General features: G+C 37.3%; 1 protein-coding gene across 1 annotated transcript in view; it reads left to right on the top strand.

Annotated features, from left to right (window-relative positions):
• Positions 1–26,356, top strand: part of LOC137248763 (putative trypsin-6) — a 497,034-nt gene that overhangs the window by 134,600 nt on the left and 336,078 nt on the right. The window lies entirely within an intron of this gene.

Here is a 26,356-nt window from a genome sequence, read left to right as displayed (position 1 = left end):
GCTTGATGTTCATAATTTATATATGTACATACTTTCTTGACCTTTTTATGTACAACATTATTTTTTCTGAGTTGTCTTTCAGATACCGATCGTGAACTATATGTTGTTTATGTTTTGATTCGTTTGAAATTTGGTACTCAGGTAGACTTTTTGCTAGGTTTTTCTTCGGGCTGGTCTTACATCAGAAAATGAGACACACACCGAACTGTTCGAGAAAATAGTCTTGGAGTTGCCGCCTACTTTTTACCTATGGTTTGGCTTAATTCATGTCGGGAGTAATTGGATCAGTGATCGGCCTATTTGAAGTAAATATTTTTTATAATTTGTGAGGGAAGGGATGATAAAGGAATTTTGAAAGGAAAAAAGATTGAACGGTGTATGAGGGAGAAAGGGACGCGGAGAAGGAGAGGACCCGGGGGACGCACAGAGAAGGGCAGAGGAATAACCACATGGGACACAGGGAAGAGTGAGAGGAAGAAGTGTAGACCAAAGGAAAATTAAAGGAGTAGATATGGGTATAAGGACAGATTAAGGAGAAAGAAGGGAAGCTGCAGAAATAGTAGTGGAAAAAGAAGTATGAACAAGTAAGGAAAGTTAAGTTCGGGTGTAACCGAACATTACATACTCAATTGAGAGCTGTGGAGACAAAGTAAGGGAAAATCAACATGTTGTAAAAAGAACCTAGGATAACCCTGGAATGTGTCTGTACTACATGCGTATCAAATGGAAGGTATTAAAGAGTGTTTTAAGAGGAAATGGGCCATAGTTCTATAGATGGACGCCTTTTCGAGATATCGCCATAAAGATGGATCAGGGGTGACTATAGAATTAGTTTGTACGATATGAGTATCAAATGAAAGGTGTTAATGAGTATTTTAAGAGGTCGTGGGCCTTAGTTCTATATGTGGACGCCTTTTCAAGATACCGCTATAAAGATGGACCAGGGGTGACTCTAGAATTTGTTTGTACAATATGAGTATCAAAATAAAGGTATTAATGAGGGTTTAAAAGGGAGTGGCCCTTAGTTTTATATGTGAAGGCGTTTTCGAGATATCGACCAAAATGTGGACCAGGGTGATCCAGAACATCATCTGTCGGGTACCGCTAATTTATTTATATATGTAATACTACGAACAGTATTCCTTCCAAGATTCCAAGGGCTTTTGATTTCGCCCTGCAGAACTTTTTCATACTTCTACTTAATATGGTAGGTGTTACACCCATTTTAACAAGTTTTTTTCTAAAGTTATATTTTGCGTCAATAGACCAATACAATTACCATGTTTCATCCCTTTTTTCGTATTTGGGATATAATTATGGCATTTTTTCATTTTTCGTAATTTTCGATATCGAAAAAGTGGGCGTGGTCATAGTCGGATTTCGGCAATTTTTTACACCGATACAAAGTGATTTCAGATAAGTACGTGAACTGAGTTTAGTAAAGATATATCGATTTTTGCTCAAGTTATCGGGTTAACGGCCGAGCAGAAGGAAAGACGGTCGACTATGTATAAAAACTGGGCGTGGCTTCAACCGATTTCACCCTTTTTCACAGAAAACACTTATCGTCCTAGAATCTAAGCCTCTACCAAATTTCACAAGGATTGGTAAATTTTTGTTCGACTTATTGCATTAAAAGTATCCTAGACAAATTAAATGAAAAAGGGCGAAGCCACGCCCATTTTGAAATTTTATTTTATTTTTGTATTTTGCTGCACCATATCACTATTGGAGTTGAATGTTGACATAATTTACTTATATACTGTAAATATATTAACTTTTCTTTTAAAATTTGAATTAAAAAATTTTTTTTTTTTAATAATGGGCGTGGTCGTTCTCCGATTTTGCTAATTTTAATTAAGCAGACATACAGTAATAAGGGTAACGTTCCTGCCAAATTTCATCATGATATCTTCAACGACTGCCAAATGCAGCTTGCAAAACTTCTAAATTACATTCTTTTAAAAGTGGGCGGTGCCACGCCCATTGTCCAAAATTTTACTAGTTTTCTATTCAGCGTCATAAATTCAACTCACCTACCAAGTTTCATCGCTTAATCCGTATTTGGTAATGAATTATCGCACTTTTTCTATTTTTCGAAATTTTCGATATCGAAAAAGTGGGCGTGGTTATTGTCCGATATCGTTCATTTTAAATAGAGATATGAAATGAGTACCTAGGAACCTACGTACCAAATGTCATAAGGATACCTCAAAATTTACTCAAGTTATCGTGTTAACGGACAGACGGACGGACGGACGGACATGGCTCAATCGAATTTTTTTCGATACTGATGATTTTGATATTTGGAAGTCTATATCTATCTCGATTCCTTTATACCTGTACAACCAACCGTTATCCAATAAAAGTTAATATACTCTGTGAGCTCTGCTCAACTGAGTATAAAAAGGAGGGGAAGAGAAAATTTGGAGTGTGTAACGTATGCATTCACCATAGGCTATAAGTAAACAAAAAAAATTTTTCCAATAAATAACATGTAAAAACGAAATTCATTTAGTCTTCTCCGTTTGTCCGTCCGTATGTCCGTAGGCACATTAACGTAATAAATTTTGAGGTATCGTAATAAAATATGGTATATAAGTTCCTGGGCATTCTTCTCAGATCGCTATTTAAAATGAACGAAATCGGACGATAACCACGCCCGCTTTTTCGATATCGAATATTTCGAAAACCGAAAAAGTGCTTTAATTCATTACCAAATATGTATAAAGCGATGAAACTTGGTAGGCGGGTTGAACTTGTGACGCGGAATAGAAAATTAGTAAAATTTTGGACAATGGGCGTGGCACCGCCCACAAAAGAAGGTAATTTAAAAGTTTTGCAAGTTGTAATTTGGCTGCTGAATATGTGATGTTTACTTACACCCCAACTTAGCTTTCCTTACTTGTTAAAATTAGTTTTCCTACAAACTGCGCACTGACCGTTCCCAAAATGTTGACGAGAAACACAATTGAGTATATTTTCTTCTCCTTTAGCCGAACGTAGATATCTTTAACTGTTTGTTTATTAATATTTATCCGAATGCCTTTTACTAAAATTATAACAATACATTTTGAGCTGGGAAAAAATAAGCAAAGTTTTATCTTTCACTTACCTTGGCACATAAAATGCAGCTATTCTTTTCTACAAAAATACTTAACCGCCCGCTGCATGCCCCAATTTTATTTCTTTTATTCCTTAGTAATTTTTCCGTTGTAACAGTAGGTGAATAAAAAAAAAAAATGATAAAAGAACTAGCTTCCGGAAAAGCGTTAAGATGTGAAAGGGCACATGGTAAAGAAAAAAAAGGAAGAAAAAAATGTGTGCATAAACAACGCAATGGATGAACTTCCGGAGCGTGAAAAATACCAGCAGCTATAACACCAGCTTTGAGGCGTCAGTCGCGCATGGTATTTAACAATCGCACATACTCAGCTTTACATATTTTTAAATGCATATTTGTTAAATATTCACAGCAGCTGCCACAGCTGTCATAAGCGACCACGTGTGAAACTTATTGCGTTGTAGGATTTTGATTAAGAGAGCTTTGCTTGCTTTTAGGCGTAAACAAATGCTCATACACACATATCTGCCCTTCTGTATATGCCAAAGTAAGTGGTAAAGAAAAAGTAATAATAAGAAGATAAATAGAAATAGCGAAGATATGTTTAATCAAAAGCCAAAAGAGCAAATCAAAAGCAAATTTCAACGACTTTAACATTTCTGGGCTTGCGCCTAAATGTAGTCTTGCTTATGCTAGTTGCGCATTTACTAATTTGTTTTTTGAGATAAGGATAGATTCACGCAAAATATGGGCGCTCCTTCAAAGCTTTAAGTGCACATTTCAAATTTAAATTTTTATTCTAGGCCAGAAACAACCTCTGAAGATTTGCTAACCGCTTTAAAGCGGCAACCTCAGTTCGAGAAAAAAAACATATCAGAGACACTTTTTATTTTATTCTTTATTCACTTTATATTTATTCTTTATTTCCACCGATACAACAGTTTTAATTCAACAGAAAGGTGGACTCAACTGAAATGAATATTTAATGCCTTAGGGTGTACAACTGAAATTAGATATTAAAAAAAAAAAAAACTACGGATGTGTGTTGGTACGAGATTGCTCAAATCGGATTTTATTCCTCAATAAGCTGATGATGAGGGTACTCAGACGATTTCTTGTGACTTGTAGGTGTACCATGTCCTTCAATATTCCAGTTCATCAGCAGATCATAGAGGAGACGAACTAGCCTATAAAAAGCACAATTTGACCTTCTGTACAATGAACGGATCGCTAGCAAACTGTCACAGTTCGGCACATATTCGTACCGTCAGCCCAGTAATCATAAACTGTGCCACAGAACACCAAATTGATATAAATTGGAGTAAGACTGACTGGGTTAATTTCCAAGAAGTTAACGTTCCTGCATTGCCCTCTTAATTTATAAGATATAAATCGTTTAAGCTTACACCATCAGAGAGTTCTTCGTGTCAAAAAACCAAAACTTCGTTAGATTAACGTAAATTCAGTTGACTGATTAAACCACATGGTGAAGGCATCCAAACACATGTCCAGGGAAGAAAGAGCAATATTAGCGTGCAATATGCCTTCCCTTACCATCAGAGAGGACATTACAGATCGCTAAGCTATGACACGATTATCGCCATCCAATAGTACCTTCGCCGCGATTAACCCAGAAGGCCGTTTCCAACAAGATGACTTTCATACCGCTCAACTGTTCAAAACACTTCGCTACTTGAGGAAGTCAGCTGTCTCTTAGACTGAAAAGATGAATCTCAAACTACCTTAATGTCGACGCTGCCAAACCCAACATAAGTTACAGGAAATGTGTTGAATTAAATTCTGTTTAAATAAAATACTAAAATCCACAAAGTCGAAAGTTTTGGAGGTAAAAAAATCATTCGCAAGGAAACGTGTCGGGACAAGAAAGGTCTTGCTTTGTAGAGTTATGAAATCGTACTGGTAAAGGCACATTTGAAAACAACAAGGACAACATAATTAACCAATTATTTTAAAAAGAAATATTAAAAAAAAGAAGTTGCCTATATTTTCACACTTTTGATAATTATTTACGAACTTCGATAAAATTAATCTCATCAGATGATTTGCAGCCAGAAGATATATTCAGCTGTATTCTAACGATGACTTTCCGATATCGGGATGCTTCGGGAAATAACGATGGCCCATGCACAGCAGGGGGCGCTGCTGTGGCGAACAAGTTTCTTCCTCATATTTAATATTACACTGCTGAGCCCACCTCGCCGGTCGTGCGACAAAAATTAACGGCTCAGTATCTTATGCTAATAAAGAAGATGAGAGAGGGTAAGGATGTCGCGAGCCCTGAAAGACAAAAGCGCTATTAGCGATGCGTCGGGGAGGGTGCAATAGAGCTATCCCGCAGTACCCTGCAGCACTAAGAATTGTCCAACGCTTGGGAACCCAACATAGCTCGAGAGGGAGTGGTTAGAGTGGGTCGGATGGGAGCGATAAATGTATGTGGAAGGCTTGCTTAGATAAACCCTACGCCCTCCAATTGGTACGAGGAGAAAGAAGCTTCGAGTGACAAATGAAGACTCAACGTTCGGCTGAAGGCGACGAGCCTGATTGCAAGAGGTAGAAAGATCACAGTTCCAGGGCTGCAAGGTAGGCCAAACGCATAGATAAGAAAAGTGGATCTAAAGTAATATGACAGCAACCACAGCAACTACCTCGAAAGTAAAAAATTGGTGACTTTTCGATAGCAAATCGATAACCTTACGTTTAAAATTGTCAACCTCACCTTTACGTGGCGAATCCTGTTTCTTTAGCAGCGGAGGCTCTGGCGACCCCAAGTTCCTCATGGAAAGTGCACTGTGGTCATATTTAATCGTTCCCGGGATGGACGGGTTTGTACCTTAATGTTGCTTGTTACCGGAGCGTACCGGATCCAAATCCGGCAAAGGACCATCAACATCGGAAACACTCCCCTAAATCTGCGGCGATTGTCTTTATCGCTACAACAACAACAACAAAAACGATAACAAGCCAATAACGCTTCGATGGTAAACAAATAGCATGGCGATAAAAAGGCGATAATAATAGCAACCCAATCTTTCTTTGTATTCATTCATGAATTTATCCGAAAAATGTAAAAACGATTCTCAAATAGTCCTAAATTATCGCCAAATAATCTTTCATATAATACAAGAAGTATGGAAGGCTAAGTTCGGGTGTAACCGAATATTACATACTCAGCTGAGAGCTATGGAGATAAAATAAGGGAAAATCACCATGTAGGAAAATTAATCTAGGGCAACCCTGGAATTTGTTTGTATGGTATGGGTATCAAATGGAAGGTATTAAAGAGTATTTTAAGACGGAGTTGGCCATAGTTCTATAGGTGGACGCCATTTAGGGACATCGCCATAAAAGTGGACCAGGGCTGACTCTAGAATTTGTTTGTACGATATGGGTATCAAATGAAAGGAGTTAATGAGTATTTTAAAAGGGAATGGGCCTTAGTTCTATAGGTGGACGCCTTTTCGAGATATCGCCATAAAGGCAGACCAGGGGTGACTCCGAAATGCGTTTGTATAATATGGGCATCAAACGAAAGGTGAGAATGAGGGTTTTAAAAGGGAGTGGTGGTAGTCATATATGTGAAGCGTTTTCGAGATATCGACCAAAATGTGGACCAGGGTGACCCAGACCATTATCTGTCGGGTACCGCTAATTTATTTATATATGCAATACCACGAAGATTATTCCTGTCAAGATTCCAAGGGCTTTTGATTTCACCCTGCATAACTTTTGCATTTTCTTCTACTTAATATGGTAGGTGTCACACCCATTTTACAAAGTTTTTTTCTAAAGTTATATTTTGCGTCAATAAACCAATCCAATTACCTCACCATGTTTCATCCCTTTTTTCGTATTTGGTATAGAATTATGGCATTTTTTTCATTTTTCGTAATTTTCGATATCGAAAAAGTGGGCGTGGTCATAGTCGGATTTCGGCCATTTTTTATACCAATACAAAGTGAGTTCAGATAAGTACGTGAACTAAGTTTAGTAAAGATATATCGGTTTTTGCTCAAGTTATCGTGTTAACGGCCGAGCGGAAGGACAGACGGTAGACTGTGTATAAAAACTGGGCGTGGCTTCAACCGATGTCTCCCTTTTTCACAGAAAACAGTTATCGTCCTAGAATCTAAGCCCCTACCAAATTTCACAAGGAGTGGTAAATTTGTGTTCGACTTATGGCATTAAAAGTATCATAGACAAATTAAATGAAAAACGGCGGAGCCACGCCCATTTTGAAATTTTCTTTTATTTTTGTATTTTGTTGCACCATATCATTACTGGAGTTGAATGTTGACATAATTTACTTATATACTGTAAAGATATTAGCCTTTTTTTTTTAATTTGACTTAAAATTTTTTCTAACTTTTATTAAGCATACATATAGTAATAGGAGTAACGTTCCTGCCAAATTTCATCATGATATCTGCAACGACTGCCAAATTACCTTCTTTTAAAAGTGGGCGGTGCCACGCCCGTTGTCCAAAATTTTACTAATTTTCTATTCTGCGTCATACCTACTCACCTACCAAGTTTCATCGCTTTATCCATCTTTGGTAATGAATTATCGCACTTTTTCGATTTTTTGAAATTTTCGATATCGAACAAGTGGGCGTGGTTATAGTCCGATATCGTTAATTTTAAATTTGAGATGAGCACCCAGGAACCTACATACCAAATTTCATCAAGATACCTCAAAATTTACTCAAGTTATCGTGCTAACGGCGGACGGTTATGCCTCAATCAAATTTTTTTTCGATACTGATGATTTTGATATATGGAAGTCTATATCTATCTCGATTCCTTTATACCTGTACAACCAACCGTTATCCAATCAAAGTTAATATACTCTGTGAGCTCTGCTCAACTGAGTATAAAAATCAAGTCAAAATAGCTCCCCAATGAAGCTAGTATGATTCTACAATAATCTCAAAATGGTCTCGAAATATCCCAAAATAGTCGCACAAATAATTCCGAAATGTGCTCTACATATTCTTAAGATGGTTTCGAAATAGCACGTAAAATATGGGAATGAAAATATGTGCATAAAAAAGCGACAGTTGCGCATGATAGACTAAAGGGGGAAGGCGTGGACCCAAGCGTGGGGCTGGAAAGCTTCGAATATTATGTGTAGTTTTTACAACCTTAGACTAACAAGGTTACATTTATCAATAAAAAAACGACTGCCTTCTGGCGTCACATGCCTTTTAATAAGGCTTGGTCAGTGATAGCAGGTGTAGGAAGTGCGGTTTGGAGTAGGAAACGATCGAGAACATTTTGTGCTTGTGCCTACGTTTGACAGTCTAAGACTCCAGCTATAAGGAGTGGGAGCTATCATATCCCGAAGCAGCATTTGGCTAAGGTCCTAGAATGTTTCTATTATTTGGAAAGAAGCCGGGATTTTGATAGGAATTTTCATTTTCGTTCTTGAGCAAACTTCTGATTACACTTTGAACTCATTTAGTCTGTATTAGGTGTTTATTTACCTGCCAGACTAACCAAACTAGTCTAACTTGTACCTCAAGCGACCCCGAAGATTCTAAAATAGTCCCCACATAATTTCGAAATAGACTCGGAATCATGCCAACATTATTTCAATTATGTTTCGAAATAATACCAAAATTATACCGAAACAGTCCCGAAATGAACTCAAAATGATGCCGGAAATAGTCAATGCATGACCCCAAATATATACGATCGGAGCGTACTATGATTTTTTGGTTTACATTTTAAGGAACAACAACTATTTTCAGGCCCGGATAATCACATAACGTTAAGTTTATGTAAACTATAATAGAGATATAGAAACTACAATTATATTACGGTGAAATCCAAATACTTCTCAGAGAGTCTAAAGCTCCAATCCACAATTTCATATATGTATACTAACAGACCCAGCAGATATTGTTCTGCTCTAGCTTTGGTCTATCTGCATAACTTTTAAGAATTTTTTACCACTTACTTTCCCTTCCCCTCTCTCCCCCTTTTCCTTATATTTTTGTTCACTTTTCCCTCTGCCTCTTCACTTCTTCCCTCTTTCTACGTCTCTTTCTCCCTCCCTGTCTTTTCCGCTCCATCTTTACCTATTTCTTTCACCTCTCTCCTTTCTTTTTCCCCTAGTTCTTCTTACTCTTCTGCACCCCTTGCTACTACTCCCAGTCCAAACCCAAGTCCTTGCCCCAGTCGGTCCCTACTCCCCATTTCCCGGTTCCCGTTTCCCGGAAGAAAGGTGTCGTAAATATTTCACAGGAACGCTATCCTATCTTTCAAGTTGGATCAAACTGCAAACGGTGTACAAATTTCATTAAAATCGGTTAAATAGTGTCGGAGTCCATCGCGGACAAACAATGTGACACGAAATTTGTATATATTAAGATAGCGAAATATAATAGCATTACATCTGTCATAATATTTGTAACCTTAAGACTTAAAATAACACAAATTTTCAGCCTGTACTCGTACTCCGCCTAAACAAACATGCATTAAAGGGCTAAAGAAATAAATTAAACGGAGTTTTAGCAATTCGAAGAATACCCACACACATAAAATTCATTTTCAAGGTTTTATATTAAGGCAGAGTTGAACTGCCAATGTCATATTTGCACTACCAAGTCCACGTTGGCTGACAGGCTCATGAGACGTTCATGAATGTGTTTATAAATATCTTATAAACTTCGTAATCGATTTTGACTTATTGAAACATCATTGATTGAAAGACATTTATGAGTGCTTGGGCGAGCACGCATGTGAGCGGATCCCTTGGGAAATTGGCTTGTGAATGGCATAACACCCAACAAAGTTTGATATACCAAATACAAAAAAAACACGAAAAGCAAACACAGTTATGTATGGTTATGGCATGTTGGAACACACAAGTACTGGACGTCAATGTAACCTAAAGCGAGTGGGTGATGACACACATACACATGTACACATATATATGTATGTATATATGAATATATTGTACAACATATCAATACTCTAGCGAAAAGCGCATTCAGCAGTTATTCACTTCACTTATTCAGTTATTAGATATGTACTTATGTGGTGTTGGCTGGTGAAGTCAAGCTGAAGAAAATGAGTTCGAACGACCGACAACAACAATGAAAAGAAACAATAATTTGGTAAAGCAAATATTACATTCATATCAATATGATTGTAGCAAGGCAAATGGGTTTTTGATATTTTAAGACTTCCCAAAATTCGATCTGAGGTGGCAAAGTGTGATGTTCAATATGTAGAACAATGGCAAGAAATGAATGTTATTGATGCCGTATACTGCATTAAGGTGCACCGTTTGAGACTATGATATTTTTTTGATCGCAATTCCAATTAGGGTCCATTAGAAACTAAAATGTGTGTTAGAGTTGTTAATCTTACCAATTCCTTCTAAAAGTAAACTTAAATTTATAGACCACAGAGACCGCGGGATAGGAAGTTTTTTGAATTTTCTTTACATACTTACGTTATGTTAATTTTGACTGCCAGCCACCACTTCGATGCGATTTAGGTTAGGTTAATATCACTGAATTTGTAAAATCCTGCTCTGGGTTCTTGTCATATACTCAAATTATAGCACAAAACAATTTTTCAAGCAAACAAAATTAAAAACACCTGCTTGACTGTATAATCTGAATTTAAGCTACAGTAAAAATTGTACATCAAAGAGACTCCAGAACTGTTTTATTGACGACATGGCCATCAGAGGAGGTCACTCTACCAAAGACGCCATTGCAGACGTGATAAACGCAGTCAAGGTAGCTAAAATAGCGAGGCCGTTAGTTTTGCTGGTCAGGCTCAACAACAGGCTTGAAGCAGTAGAAAGCTTTTACGGAGTATATCAGTAGCTACTAAAAATTCTGAAAGGCTAACTAAGAACCGATATCTAACGTACGGAGCAACTCACAGTGAAAAGGAATGTTATATTCGTTCGATACCAGGTCCCAACCTCTGGAACATAACTTAAGACATTTTTTATCAATCGGGCATGCCAAAAAGTACATCTATTTTTGCTTTCTCGCAGATGACTTGGCAGCTGTTTTAACAGCACGAACCTTGAAGCTGACACATCAAAACAGGTCATGCCTAATGGTAAAGATGGATGAATGGTCACGGCTTCAGCTGGACACAGCAAAAATATAGGCGTATCTCCAATATGATTAACATGACAGTTGAGCACTATCAAATATAAGCACGCACTTCAACGAAATACCTGATGGTAAAGATAGACAGCAAGCTCACTTTTTCCAAGGGGCCCTCAAAAAGGCTGCACACCATGGCGAACTCAGATGGTCCAAAGTGGTCCAAAGCCATATACAAGGAAGTTGCTTGCATTAGCCTCGAATTCCATACTCTTCCCTAGATGAAGTTCGTCACATTCCAAACTCTTCTCTACGCAGAGGTGCACTGCGCACAGCTTCTACTTGCCGTACGGGCTTGGTAGGAGCTCTCCTCGTCATTGCGAAAACCGTACCGATATATCTTCTCGCTGAGGAAAGATCAGCATTCTACAACAGTGGATCGTAGAAATGCTGTTGCCGTATATGTGTGAGTAAAATCAAGGGCCAGTGTTTTAGTTTCTGAACTGAACAAATTGTTGAGGCGATCAAATAGAGAGGTGGATTTTTATTTAGCCGAATTTCTAACCGGACGCGGTTACTGCTGTAAATATCTCCACAGAGTGCATAAGTTTGAAAAAAACGGAACTGCTTGTTGTACGGAAAATTAGACGATGTACTCCACATAGCATTTAGCTCCATAGCCAAGCAGGGTGGAAATGATATTTGGCGACCTAGCACCGGCAATATGTGATACATGGGATTCGGTAGCAAATATGTGAGGCATAAACATACTTTTCATGAAACAGTAAGATGTTTGTCGAGCCCATTGGCGTGAGAATATTCGCAGAGCTCACATAGCGCGCATCCGTACCCGAAGTAATGCCAAATGCGCTCTCAGTTAGGGGAATCGAAGGCTATGGGAAGTATGATCTTAGTGGGTACCCCTTCAAGGCAGAAAGTATCCTGCTCTCGGAATAAAACTTGAGTTTTCTCTGTCAGTGCACAAAGCATTTTCTTCTTTCACGAAACTGAAATTCTCACTTTCTAATAGATCCAGTTCTTGGTCACTATAAGGCAGCTAGAGCAGAGGACTACTAGCACTCTCTCCGAAGGATTAATTTTGAGACCTATAGAATCCGCCTTTTCACTCACCTTCCCCCGTAAAGCATGAGACGGCTTTTCGCTGATATTACGGAAGAGATTAAAGAAAATCATCACAACTTTATCTCCCTACACCCAACTTGAATTGAGTGCATAAGCTGCCTAGGACATGTAACTAGATCAAGAGAATGTAGACGATGCCTTGTGAAGTCTTTCTCCACATATATGATGCAACGACAACATCTTCTACCTTGCCGCTCAAGACTTTGTAAAGCAGGGATTAACCTATTCTGCTTAAATTTCGGCCTTAAATGCCGTGAGACGTATGGATTCTACTCGAATATTTTTTAAGTTACTATCTTTATAAATCATTTGATGTAGTTTAGTAAGAATTGAGCGCCCTCCTGATACGTATGTATGTTAAGTTTATGATTCCTTCAAATAATTTGGTTTTAACAACGAGTCAATCCGTACAATTTTTGACAGTTTTTTCACGAATTTATCTAATTTCGTTATTTGGCAAAACAATATTAATAGAAAATGTCGTATTTTTTGGAAAAGACGAGGAATAGTTTTTTTTAACTTGCATATCACAATTAATAAGACAAGACAGACGCCAGCTTGCAGCCGCACCTCGTGGGTGACAGACGCTGCCAATGAAAGATCTCTTCAGCTAGCCCTTAAAACGAGTATGTCAGAGTGGCCAGGTTGTCGCCTTCTCACATAACCTCACCATTAAACGGATATTCATTGGCTCCCCAGAGGATACTTGGCCGCAAGCGAATGGCACTGGGCATTCCCAGGTGAATGGCGGTCAGAAGCTTTCCCCACTTTCGTGGACTTCTACACACGGCACCATCCTCCTGAAGTCCAGCGAAAAATCACTCTTGCCAATAAATGCTACTTTGGACTAGGTAGGCAATTGAAAAGTAAAGTCCTCTCTAGGCAAACGAAAGTCATACTCTGCAAGTCACTTATCGTACGCGTCCTGCTATATGGTGAAGAAGCATGGACCATGACCAAGTCAGATGAAGCGGCTCTGGGAGTGTTCGAGAGGAAAGTTCTTCGAAAGATTTATGGACATCTACGCGTTGGAAATGGCAAACACTGAAGAAGATTTAATGATGAGCTGTACGAGCTTTATCCAGACATCAACATAGGCCATGTTATGCGAATGAAAGATGACGCTCCGGCTAAGAAGGTTGTTCTATCGGAACCCGCCTATGCAAGCAGAGGAAAAGGGCGGGCCCCACTACGCTGGAAGGACCAGGTGGAAAACGATTTAAACTCCCTTGGTGTAACCATTTAGCGCCAGTTGGCAGAGAGAAGAAGCGAGTGGCGCGTCTTGTTTGACAGCCATAACCCTTTAAACGGTTAAGCGCCAATTAAGTAAGTAATCAAAATAAGCACGCATATTAAGATATGTACATATGAACGGGTGAAGGAATTCCTTATAACATCCGTGCCCCGTGAGAGGGTAGAAGGAAGATAATGTTCTACAGGATATCAGTATACAATGTAGATTAAAGAAAAGCTGCTTATATAAAATTTGGTTTCACCCTAGTATCGACTCACTTACTGTTTAGAATATACGAAAACGGTATGAAAAGAGGTTCTGAAAAATGCTAAGAAAAAGGATATTTTCTGGTAAACCTCCAACTCATGCAAACAATATTTACAAAAAAATCATTTGGGGATCAAATTGTCGATGTAAACACACAGATAATGTGTTCATAAGTTTTTATTTTCCACTGAATGAGCTAATACACACACACACACACTTGTACACATACATATATTATTTGTATAACTGCGGATACAACTACGAAAGACCCCTTTTTCTTATTTCCTTTCTTTTGCTTTTAATATTTTTTTTTATCGCTTGGGTCTTTATGTTTGTTTTAGATCGACATTGTTGATTTCATATGCGTTTATTTATGTTTATTGATTATGTAAGGTCGTCTTTGTTTGCTATATTTAGTGTGTGTGTGTACATATGTGTGTCAGCATATGGGTGGCATATTTGAGTTGCTGGCGTGCGTTCAAATAGAATTAAGTTGTTATTTTTATGCTGTTAACTTTTTTTTATTGGAAATATATATATATTTTTTTGCTATTGCTAAATTGACATTTTTATTGGCTGTCAACTGATTTAACAAGTGACTTTGGTGCGCCCCAAAAAGGCACTGAAAAGTTTCCGCATGGGACTTTTTTATTCTACACTTTTGAAAGTCTTGCGTTGTAGAAAATTATTTACATCACATTATAATCTTTGGTCAAAAGTCAACCAAACAATGTCTACGTGCTTTGTTCTTGAAGACTTCACTGTAAGAGAGAAATAATTTCGTACCAATTAGATTTGAGGTTAAAATGAGATATTATACTCCGTTTGCATAGTCGCACAAAGGTTAGAATTTCTTAATATAAAATCATAAATGGTAACACGTGAAAATCCTTTCTTGGCTGGTTGGTTACTGTGCCGCCGGGGTATCAAAGATCCGATCCCAAATAGCACAAGGGGCGCCATTTTGATGTACATTTATACAGGAACCAATTGCTGATGGTATCGTATTGCTAGTTGGTACTCCCTTCGACCATTTGGAGCGGACAGCGAACCTGCTTATATATTTTGCAGAGCATTTAGCTACTTCCTCAAGCTTTGGCAGCATATAACTGCATATAGTTGGAAATATAGTGTGTGTTTGCGCTGGGTATTCATACAGGTGCGGGACTGTTTCTTTGCTGCCCTAAAAGCTCAGGATAATGCTCTAGATTATGTGCGCTGAATTATAAGCCTAAGTTCAAAATATCCTGACGAAACTGTTTTAGAGGTGTTAACCTCTTAGCTCACGTTATGGGGGAATCCAGAATGGAAGCGTAAGCGTAGGCGTAGTGTAAACGTAAGCGAAGTCTATTGAAGGGGTATGTCATATGGGGGAATACAGAATATAAGCGAAGTGTGTAGTGTAGGCGAAGCCTGTGGGAATGGTTTGTTGTACGGAAAAATAAAGAATGTAAGCGGTAGTGGCTTTTCGCAAGCGGCCTTCAAAAAAGGCTCAAACTAGTTAAAGCGTATCATCATAGCGGTATCATACAGCTGAAGCAATTCGCTAACCTAACTATTTTTTTTTCCACCAGCCTGAAAGGAAATGCAGTTGCTATAGCATAATATGGGAACAATGCAAGGCAAGACAAAGAAAGGAAATGCAAGGAAAGGAAAGGAAAGGGAAGGAAAGAAAAGGAAATTAAGGGAAATAAAATAAAATAAAACAAGTAAGGAAGGCTAAGTTCGGGTGTAAACGAACATTACATACTCAGTTGAGAGCTATGGAGACAAAATAAGGAAAATGAACCTGGGGTAACCCTGGAATGTGGTTGTATGACATGTGTATCAAATGAAAGGTATTAAAGAGTATTTTAAGAGAGAGTAGGCCATAGTTCTATGGATGGACGCCATTTAGGGATATCGCCATAAAGGTGGACCAGGGCTGACTCTAGAATTTGTTTGTACGATATGGGTATCAAATGAAAGGTGTTACTGAGCATTTTAAGAGGGAGTGGGCCTTAGGTCTATCGGTGGACGCCTTTTCGAGATGTCCCCATTAAGGTGGACCAGGGGTGACTCTAGAATGTGTTTGTACGATATGGGTATCAAATGAAAGGTGGTAATGAGTATTTTAAAAGGGAATGGGCTTTAGTTCTATAGGTGAACGCCTTTTCGAGAAATCGCCATAAAGGTGGACCAGTGGTGACTCTAGAATATGTTTGTACGATATGGGTATCAAATGAAAGCTGTTAATGAGTATTTTGAAAAGGAGTGATCCTTAGTTCCATAGGTGGACGCCGTTTCGAGATATCGCCATAAAGGTGGACCAGGGGCGTCTCTAGAATGTGTTTGTACGATATGGGAATCAAATGAAAGGTGTTACTGAGCATTTTAAGAGAGAGTGGGCATTAGGTCTATAGGTGGACGCCTTTTCGAAATGTCGCCATTAGGGTGGACCAGGGGTGAATCTAGAATGTGTTTTTTATGATATGGGTATCAAATGAAAGATGGTAATGAGTATTTTAAAAGGGAGTAATCCTTAGTTCTATAGGTGGACGCCTTTTCGAGATATCGCCATAAAGGTGGACCAAGGGTGACTCTAGAATGTTTGTACGATATGGGTATCAAACGAAAGGTGCTACTGAGCATTTTAAGAGGGAGTGGGAATTAGGTCTATGGGTGGACGCCTTTTCGAGATATCGTCATTAGGGTGGGCCAGGGGTGACTCTAGAATGTGTTTGTACGATATGGGCATCAAACGAAAGGTGTTACTGAGCATTTTAAGAGGGAGTGGGCACTAGGTCTATAGGTGGACGCCCTTTCGAGATTTCGCTATTAGGGTGGGCCAGGGGTGACTCTAGAATGTTTGTACGATATGGGTATCAAACGAAAGGTGTTACTGAGCATTTTAAGAGGGAGTGGGCATTAGGTCTATAGGTGGACGCCTTTTCGAGATATCGCCATTAGGATGGGACAGGGGTGACCCTAGTATGTGTTTGTACGATATGGATATCAAATTAAAGGTATTAATGAGGGTTTTAAAAGCGAGTGGCCCTTAGATGTATATGTGAAGGCGTTCTCGCGATATCGACCAAAATGTGGACCAGGTGATCCAGAAAATCATCTGTCGGGTACTGCTAATTTATTTATATATGCAATACCACTAACAGTATTCCTGCCAAGATTCCAAGGGCTGTTGATTTCGCCTTGTAGAACTTTTTCATTTTCTTCTACTTAATATGGTAGGTGTCACACCCATTTTACAATTTTTTTTCCAAAGTTATATTTTGCGTCAATAAACCAATCCAGTTACCATGTTTCATTCCTTTTTTCGTATTTGGTATAGAATTATGGCATTTTTTTCATTTTTCGTAATTTTCGATATCGATAAAGTGGGCGTGGTTATGGTCGGATTTCGGCCATTTTTTATACCAAGATAAAGTGAGTTCATATAAGAACGTGGGCTCAAGTTATTGTGTTAACGGCCGAGCGGAAGGACAGACGGTGGACTGTGTATAAAAACTGGGCGTGACTTCCACCGATTGCGCCCATTTTCACAGAGAACAGTTACCGTCGTAGAATCTATGCTCCTACCAAATTTGAGAAGGATTGGTAAATTTTTGTTCGACTTATGGCAATAAAAGTATTCTAGACAAACTAAATGAAAATGGGCGGAGCCACGCCCATTTTGAAATTTTCTTTTATTTTGTATTTTGTTGCATCATATCATTACTGGAGTTGAATTTTGACTTAATATACTTATATACAGTAAAGATATTAAATTTTTTGTTAAAATTTGAATTTAAAAAAATTTTTTTTTTAAAAAGTGGGCGTGTTCTTCATCCAATTTTGCTAATTTTTGTTTAACACATATACAGTAATAGTAGTAACGTTCCTGCCAAATTTCATCATAATATCTTCAACGACTGCCAAATTAAAGCTTGCAAAACTCTTAAATTACCTTCTTGTAAAAGTGGGCGGTGCCACGCCCATTGTCCAAAATCTTACTAATTTTCTATTCTGCGTCATAACGTTAACCCATCTACCAAGTTTCGTCGCTTTATCTGTCTTTTGTAATGAATTATCGCACTTTTTCTGTTTTTCGAAATTTTCGATATCGAAAAAGTGGGCGTGGTTATAGTCCGATATCGTTCATTTTAAATAGCGATCTGAGGTGAGTGCTCAGGAACCTACCTACCAAATTTCATCAAGATACCTCAAAATTTACTCAAGTTATCGTGTTAACGGACGGACGGACGGACGGACGGACATGGCTCAATCAAATTTTTTTTCGATCCTGATTATTTTGATATATGGAAGTCTATATCTATCTCGATTCCTTTATATATGTACAACCAACCGTCATCCAATCAAACTTAATATACTCTGTGAGCTCTGCTCAACTGAGTATAAAAAGAAAAGAAAAGGAAAGCAAAGGCTTTTCGCAGGTGGTGTAAGAAAGCTATCGATTTATTATCGAAGTGTTACACTATTCTTAATTTGTTATCAAAAATTTTCTATTATTTGTCAAAAAGTTATCGGTGTGTTATGAGAATAGATGATGGGAATGAAAAAGTGAATGAACTAGCTAAAAAGGGCGCAACCCTTGAAGCTTGCTCCGTAGATGTCCCAATTAGACTGGGCGAGATTAAGCGAAGGCGAGAGGTGCACATGGTCGACCAAGCGGGAAAGGCGTCGGTTCAAGCGCGGGGCTGTAAAGTGTCGAAGATTATATGTAGGTCTTACAACCTTAGACTAACAAAGTTGCTTCTATTATTAAGAAGAGAGGACTGTAGACTCGTGACGGCTATTCTGACTGGACACTGCCTTATGGCGTCACATGCCTTTAAATTAGGCTTGGTCAGTAATAGCAGATGCAGGAAGTGCGGGTTGGAGGAGGAAACGATCGAGCACGTTCTGTGCTCGTGCCCTGCGCTTGCCAGGCTAAGACTCCTGCTATTAGGTGTGATACAGCTGTCAGATCTAGAAGAAGCAAGTGGCTTAAGTCCAAGGAAGGTTCTAGTATTTGCCAAGTGGACGGAGTTATTTTATAAGATAGGATCGGGTTTTCAGTTCGGTCGTTAAAACAAACTTCTGGTAACACTACGGACTCATTTATTCTATGTGAGGTCCTCATGGACCGGCCAGTTCAACCTAACATAATCCATCGGTATGTTATCAAAAAGTAACCGAAAAATTATCGACATTTTATCAAAGATGTATCAGTTTGTTATCGTTTTTTATAGAATAAGTACCGGATATTTATCGAACTAACATCGATTTGTTATCAGAAATTTATAGAGTTTTTATGGAAATCTTATTGATTTGCTATCGAAGAGCTACAGATTTTTTATTGAAAAGTTATCTATTTGTTATCGGCATGTTTTCATTTTGTTATCAGCGTACAATCGATTTGATATCAATTTGTAATCCAAACGTTATCGGTTTGCGTTCGAAAAGTGGTTGATTTGGTATCGAAGTATTTTAGATTTGATGCCAAAAATTTATCAATTCGTTATCGAACAGTTATAGATTTTTTATCAAAAAGTGATCCATTTTTTAGCAATGCTTTCGATTTCTTACCAGAGTATTAACAATTTTTTATCGGCGTGTTTACAACGCCTCATTGAATTATGAAACAGTTACCTACAAAACTTCTACATAAAATCGGTGAAGCTTTTCTAAACCGTCGTTGGCAATCCGATATGAAATCAATAAGAATCCCATCACTCGGCGATAAGAAGCTGATAACAAAGTTATAACGCGATGATATTAGTTTGCTTTCGATTATTGGAGCATAATGAGAGAATACCTTTAAAATTTAGCACTTTTTTGAAATTTATATAGCATTATTTTGTTATAGAGAAGATCTGAAATTTGTTTTAATATCCTTTCTCCCACTGTCTCTGTTATAGTTTCCAGAAAAGCGTTTTTTTATAGTTAAATGACAAAAGAAGAGTTATCAAATAAAACGGTTTCGAAGCTAGAAATGACTTTCAAATTAATTAAAGAGCTGTTTCTGGTCTGAACAAGGGCATTTTAAGGAATCGTATATTTCTTGTGTGGGTGCAACGATACAAATATCTGTGTAAATGATTTTGTATGTAAATACAGACTTAGAGCTCTTACGTCAACAACTTCATTAGCTCAAGTTATTATCCATAGTTCTAAACTATTATTATAAACTAAATGTGTACAATTCGAAGTTATGAAGTGATTAGCTCTTTTATTATTTACACACCCAAACACTCAATTTGTCACTTCTTTACATGAACTTTGTCAAATAAGTCAACTTCCGTTTTGTTTATTATTTGTTAAATAACACTCAGCCCAAGGCGTTGAATGTCTTATCATAATATAACTTTTATATACATATGTACGTACATTTAATCACGTATCAGAGAGTGGCACAGGCGTATAATTTCGAGGTAAATGTATGTAAATATTTTTATATAAGTTTGCGGAATGAAGTCCGCACAGAAATAAAAACATAGTGTTTTCTAAAAAACCAGCTTTATTTGCAATTAATATATAAATAGTCCTAATGTAAAAAGAAATTTGTTCCCGTCCGATCAGTTTTACGTAAGTTTGGAGAAACGTTCTCCGTTGCAGTTGAAAAATATGACGTTGGAATACTTGTGTTCTTAATTTTTATGATTAAATTTTTGGTAGTTTTCGGCTGGAAATTCTTAAAATAGACCCCCGTTTCAATTTTTCCCAAAAGTCTTCAATTGGACGTAGTTGGGCGAATTTTGGAAGGTTTTCCGTATTGCTTGCATAGGGTATATGCAACATATCCATTACGTCTATGGTCTGTCTGGCGTTGGGGTTTGATAGTGAGTCTGGCCAAAATATAACATTTATGCCCCGATGTTTATTTTCAATAAATTCAAACAGTGATCTGCATTTCGGTTAGCATTGGCAACCAAACAAGATTAATAAAAAAAATGGATGCGACATGCCAAATGGACTGATAGCGAGCCACAATAATACGTTTGTGTACTTTAAAAACTTCATTCTGTCATCGGCAGGTTCTTTTCCTACAAAATATTGCTTAACTTGCCATTCATTGCTGTCTACAGTTAAATATGACTCATCATGCATAATGTAAAGGACATCATTCCTCGAGCAAACAAATGTTTTTAATCAAATTGGTTAGCAGCCTGCTTTTCTGAGATTCGGAGACAGCTTGTTTGCTTTTTGTAGTTTTCTTATGTATTCCCATTACACTGAGATACTTTTTAATGGTTTTTCCTTCGTACTGAAGTTTTTCAACCAGCATACTGTAAGATTTTGACACTGTACCTTCGGTAAGTCTCCGCAAATGAACTCTTTTGAAAGTACCGCTAAAATTGCAACTCTTTTTAACACCGCTTTCCCTTGTGCAATTTGTGTGTTGGAATATCTCTCTGGGATTTCGTAAATAGTACTACGGCTTTCTCGTTGCTCAAGGAAGTGAGAAACCACTCCTGATTTGACGAGTGAATGAGAGAAACCAAAGATTTACAAACAATTATTCGACGTCGGTCCAATTTTTTCGACATATTTACGGCTATGTTTTTCCAATTAATACAAATACCGGTGTGATTGTAAGCTCTTAGTGTACTTATACATAGATAGATTAAAAAATTCGATAACCAGTGTAGCATTCTTTTCCTATCCTTTGCAATTTTATGCGGACTTTATTCCACGCACGTTATATATGATCTTTCTCAAAAACTACGCTGAAATATTTAGATATTGGCCAAAATAGGTTTTTAAAGATATGAGTCACTACTATCAATATTAAGTTGGGAAATATTTTTTATTCACTAAACTTATGCCACTATCAAAAATAATAAATCTTACATGTAAATAGTTATAGGAAAATCTTTCTAACGATCAAATGAAAATTTCCTTATTGGCCACGAAGTCAAATAAAGAAAGTTTATAAAATATAAATTTTAAGGCCATTTGAAGTGGTAATAACGTTAATTGACCTTTTGACTGTTGACTTTATGCCATCCCACCAAAAGGGATCTCTTTTAGATTCTTTTGATATGGCATACACCGTGTTTTCTTCGTGATTCTTTCATTACATTTCAATATGTTCATCATACGCCATGGTCACCCAAGATTTATTGCACGAATATCAATGGGGATGGTAATGATTCCGACCCATATATCAGAATAGCTATGATGAGAGACGTTTAGAGCGTTTTTGTACTCAGCTGAGCAGCAGAGCTCACAGAGTATATTAACTTTGTTCGCATAACGGAAATCCGTAACGGCATAAACTAATCGAGATAGATATAGACTTCTATATATCAAAATGATCTAAGCGAAAAAAGAAATTCATTTAGCCATGTCCGTCCGACCGTCCGTCCGTCTGTCCGTAAACACGATAAATTGAGTAAATTTTGGGGCATCTTAATGAAATTTGTATGTAAGTTCCTGGGCGATCATTTGATCGCTAATTAAAATGAACGAAATCGGACTATAACCACACCCACTTTTTCGATATCGAAAATTTCGAAAAACCGAAAAAGTGCAATAATACATTACCAAAGACGGATAAAGCGATGAAAATTGGTAGGTGGGTTGACATTATGACGCAGAATGGAAAATTAGTACAATTTTGTACAATGGGCATGCCACCGCCCACTTTTAAAAGAAGGTAATTCGGTTACACCCGAACTTAGCCTTCCTTACTTGTTTTCCATGGACTCTATTCACTAGTCAATCTAAATTATAGATTGGTGGCAAGATTGATACACCATTTGCTCTCAGGGACAAGTATGGGAGCCGAATAAGGTAATTATGAGTTGTCAGTTTCGCGACCACTGCGTGAACCTTTTTTGCTACACAAAGACATGTCCGTATTTTCGATACCCCAAGGAAATGTTTGAAGTTGATACTTATAAGAGCTTTGCGCTATATCAGCCATCGATAACACTCATAATTGCAGCTAAATCTCCGTGCTTTAGTAAATTTATACTCAAATTGCAGCGCTTAGGTTCTGCGTACTTTTGCATTGCTCTGAACATAGCTATGTGGTACTACCCATATGACTGAAATGACAACTCAAAATGCATACAGTGGTGGCAAAATTTACTACCAACTCTGGCTGCATGTATCGTATATCCTTTCTAGTATTTGGCAGGGTAAGACGAGTTTAATCACATCAGAAAGGCTTTTAAATATATACTTTGGTTATTAAGGTCACAGCCATTATATCGCACACCATGACTAAAACAGCGATGTTTTGATCCCAATTTTTAGAAAATGCAAAAACCTGTCTGCTTCTCCCATATCTGCTAATGTAATTTTATTTTTTACAAGTCTTTTCTCAATGTTCAGTTGAGGTATTAATAAATCGAGTATGTAGTTCGGTCCCGGTGTTGAATCGAGCAGTCCAGATTCTAATAGTGTGTCTGTGATTGCTCTACTATATAAGAAGAAAGAAAGATAAGGTTAGAGAGAAATTTGTTGCTTCTTTGGTCGGAAAATTTAAGATACTCGAATCATAAAACAAATCTTTATCTTGTTTTATCCTTAAATTTGAATTTTTTATGACTCATTTTGGAGATAATCAGAAATTTGTTGTCGTAGATATGTATTGCCATCAAAATTCCTAAAAAGCAGTAATACTTTACTGCTTTTTGTTATGGGCGGCAGCATAATTACAAGCGGAAGTCAAATTAGTCTTTCGGATTAGTAAATTGATGTTTTTGAATATTCTCAGAACGTTTATAGTAAGTCTATACAACTCACCGTTCCTATTAATTTATCGTTTAAAAATTATTACTGTTCTGTGTATGTTCTTTTTGTAATATAAAAATAATGTTACGAATTTAGGGAAATCGCGGTTATTATGCACCTTCTGATAATGTTGGAATCGCTGATCTGTCGAATAAATAAATCCAATATTCAGTATTGCAAACTGGTCTTTATTTAGATTGCTTTGGGAGTACTTCACAATTACTCACACAAATACTCTCTGTTGCCTCGTCCGCATATTTCACCTAAGTTCTAGAAGTTTCACCTCCTAGAACAGTTATATCTCCTGCTTGGGCTTAGCTTATGACTACATATGTGTATGTGAGATAATGTCTTCGCTTTAAGCTGCTGAGTATGTGTGTGAAATGTTCTTCGTCGCCTTCTATGTATGTGTGTTATTGATGACTGATGTGTTCATGTACACAAGTGCAGCTTGCTTAAATGTTTTTATACTCAGCTGAGCAGGGCTCACAGAACGGCATAAACTAGTCGAGATAGATATAGACTTTTTTATATCAAAATGATCTAGGCGAAAAAAGAAATTCATTTAGCCATGTCCGTCCGTCCGTCTGTCCGTAAACACGATAACTTGAGTAAATTGTGAGGTATCTTATTGAAATTTGGTATCTTTGTTCCTGGCCACTCATCTCAGATGCTATTTAAAATGAACGAAATCGGACTATAACCACGCCCACTTTTTCGATATCGAAAATTTCGAAAAACCGAAAAAGTGCGATAATTCATTATCAAAGACGGATAAAGCGATGAAACTTGGTAGGGGGGTTGACCTTATGACGCAGAATAGAAATTTAGTAAAATTTCGGGCAATGGGTATGGCACCGCCCACTTTTAAAAGAAGGTAAATTAAAAGTTTTGCAAGCTGTAATTTTGCAGCAGAGTATGTAATGTTCGGTTGCACCCGAATTTACCATTCTTTATTTGTTTTGTTGTTGTGGTTATTTATTAACATAGTATATAGCAAAGTGATACTAATCCCCACAAAAATTATAAGCACATAAGAAGAAAAACTGAAAATCACGCCTACGTGAATAACACCAGCATGTTTTACCACAGTGAGTAAAGTACAACAATGTGATGCGGATGGGGATGGTTCGAAAAATGTCGACGGTTTAGTTAAATAGCCCCATCGCATTGACTGAATGTGTCAATAGTGCCATCACAATGAGGTCTGACATCACAGATATTTTTACGAAACGAAAACAGTATACCTTACCTATTGAATTGGCAAATTTATCGAGCGACATTTTTAATACTTATTAAAATATCTTGAAATAAATCAAATAACATTCGTCCTTCCAAGTCATTTCTAATAATAAGTCCACCACTGTATGACTAAGTTCTATTTGTGTTTAAATATTTGCTTAGCACAAACCAAACATAAACAAAACTAACAACAATAACAAATCAAACAATGTGACGAGTTCAAATCACACATTTGTCAAGTCAACAAATTACACAATGCCGAGTGTCACAATGTCAAGTTGACAACATATTTATTTACTCTAGCACACACATGAACATATACACACATACAAAAACATACTGAAATCAAAAATATGTTTATATAATTGTTTGCTTTCACATATTTGAGTTCCGTGATGAATGTTGGTATGTGAGATGTTGGCTGGGTTGTGTATGTATAGTAGTTTCAAATTGTCTTAATTTATTTGTGTAGATATCTTTATAGGCACATTTTGATAAGCGAATTGTCACGTTTGATTGCTCAATTTGTAGAAGATCAAATGAAATGAGCAACATACGTAAACATGTTTTAAATTAATACGATATATCATTGAAAGGTGCCAAAGCCAAAAGAAAGTCAAAGTGCCGATGGTATATGTCCAAGTCCATATGCTCGCGAATATGGTAAAAATATATTTTAGCTAGTATTCCGGCCAAGTTTACACGCCTTGTGTCTATTATACTAAGGAGCTTCTTGCCGAAAGTCTCGTGATCTTTGCAAATTTAAAGTGCCCTGAAAGCTTAGCTTCTAGATAAGTTAATCTTTGAAATAAATTCAACAATTATATTACCCTTCCAACGTGAGTCATAGATAGTTTGAACTGGTCGGTTTGTGTGGACCCCACATACAATGAATGAGTCCGTAAGGTTCTCAGAAGTTTGTTTAACGATACAACTTAAAAATCAAATCTAGTTGGGTACATGGACTTATGTTTGAAAATGACTCTGCAAATACTGAAAGATTTCTAGGTCCTTTGCCACTAGCTTCTTCTAGGTGCGACAGCTGTATCACTCGTAATTTTATTTATTTATTTATTTAAGTTCAGTCTACAGAATCTAATTCTTACAGACTAGATATAGTACGCAGTTAATCAATTAAAAATAGTGTATAATTTTAATTCAAATATACTTATACTATCATTAAACTCAATAACGCTTGCATAGGTATTGCATAATCTAACGCTCCTAGCAATCGGCTCATTCATGGCGTAATTAGTAGAGTGGAATGTGTCTACCAATAAGCGATTATTTCTTAAGTTACGAGGCGGGTCATATAAATTGACCAAATTAGATAAGTCGTCACAGTGTATGTTATTATTAATGACATTATAAATAAAACGTATTGAGAAGTATATTCTCCTATCATATAGGGACTGCAAGCCCATTAGTTTCCGTCTACCAATATAAGAAGGAAGATTACCTTGCCACGGTAACTTACTTAGAGCAAATTTCGTGAAAAATTTTTGAACTCTTTCGATTTTGTTTGAGTGGGTTTCATAGTATGGGCACCATATTAGAGAACAATACTCTAGTCTGCTTCGAACA

The sequence above is a fragment of the Eurosta solidaginis genome, chromosome 4 (genome assembly GCF_040869045.1).
Source record: "Eurosta solidaginis isolate ZX-2024a chromosome 4, ASM4086904v1, whole genome shotgun sequence".
NCBI lineage: Eukaryota > Metazoa > Arthropoda > Insecta > Diptera > Tephritidae > Eurosta > Eurosta solidaginis.
Note: the sequence above shows the minus strand (reverse complement) of the source record. Positions and strands in the feature narration are given on the sequence as shown.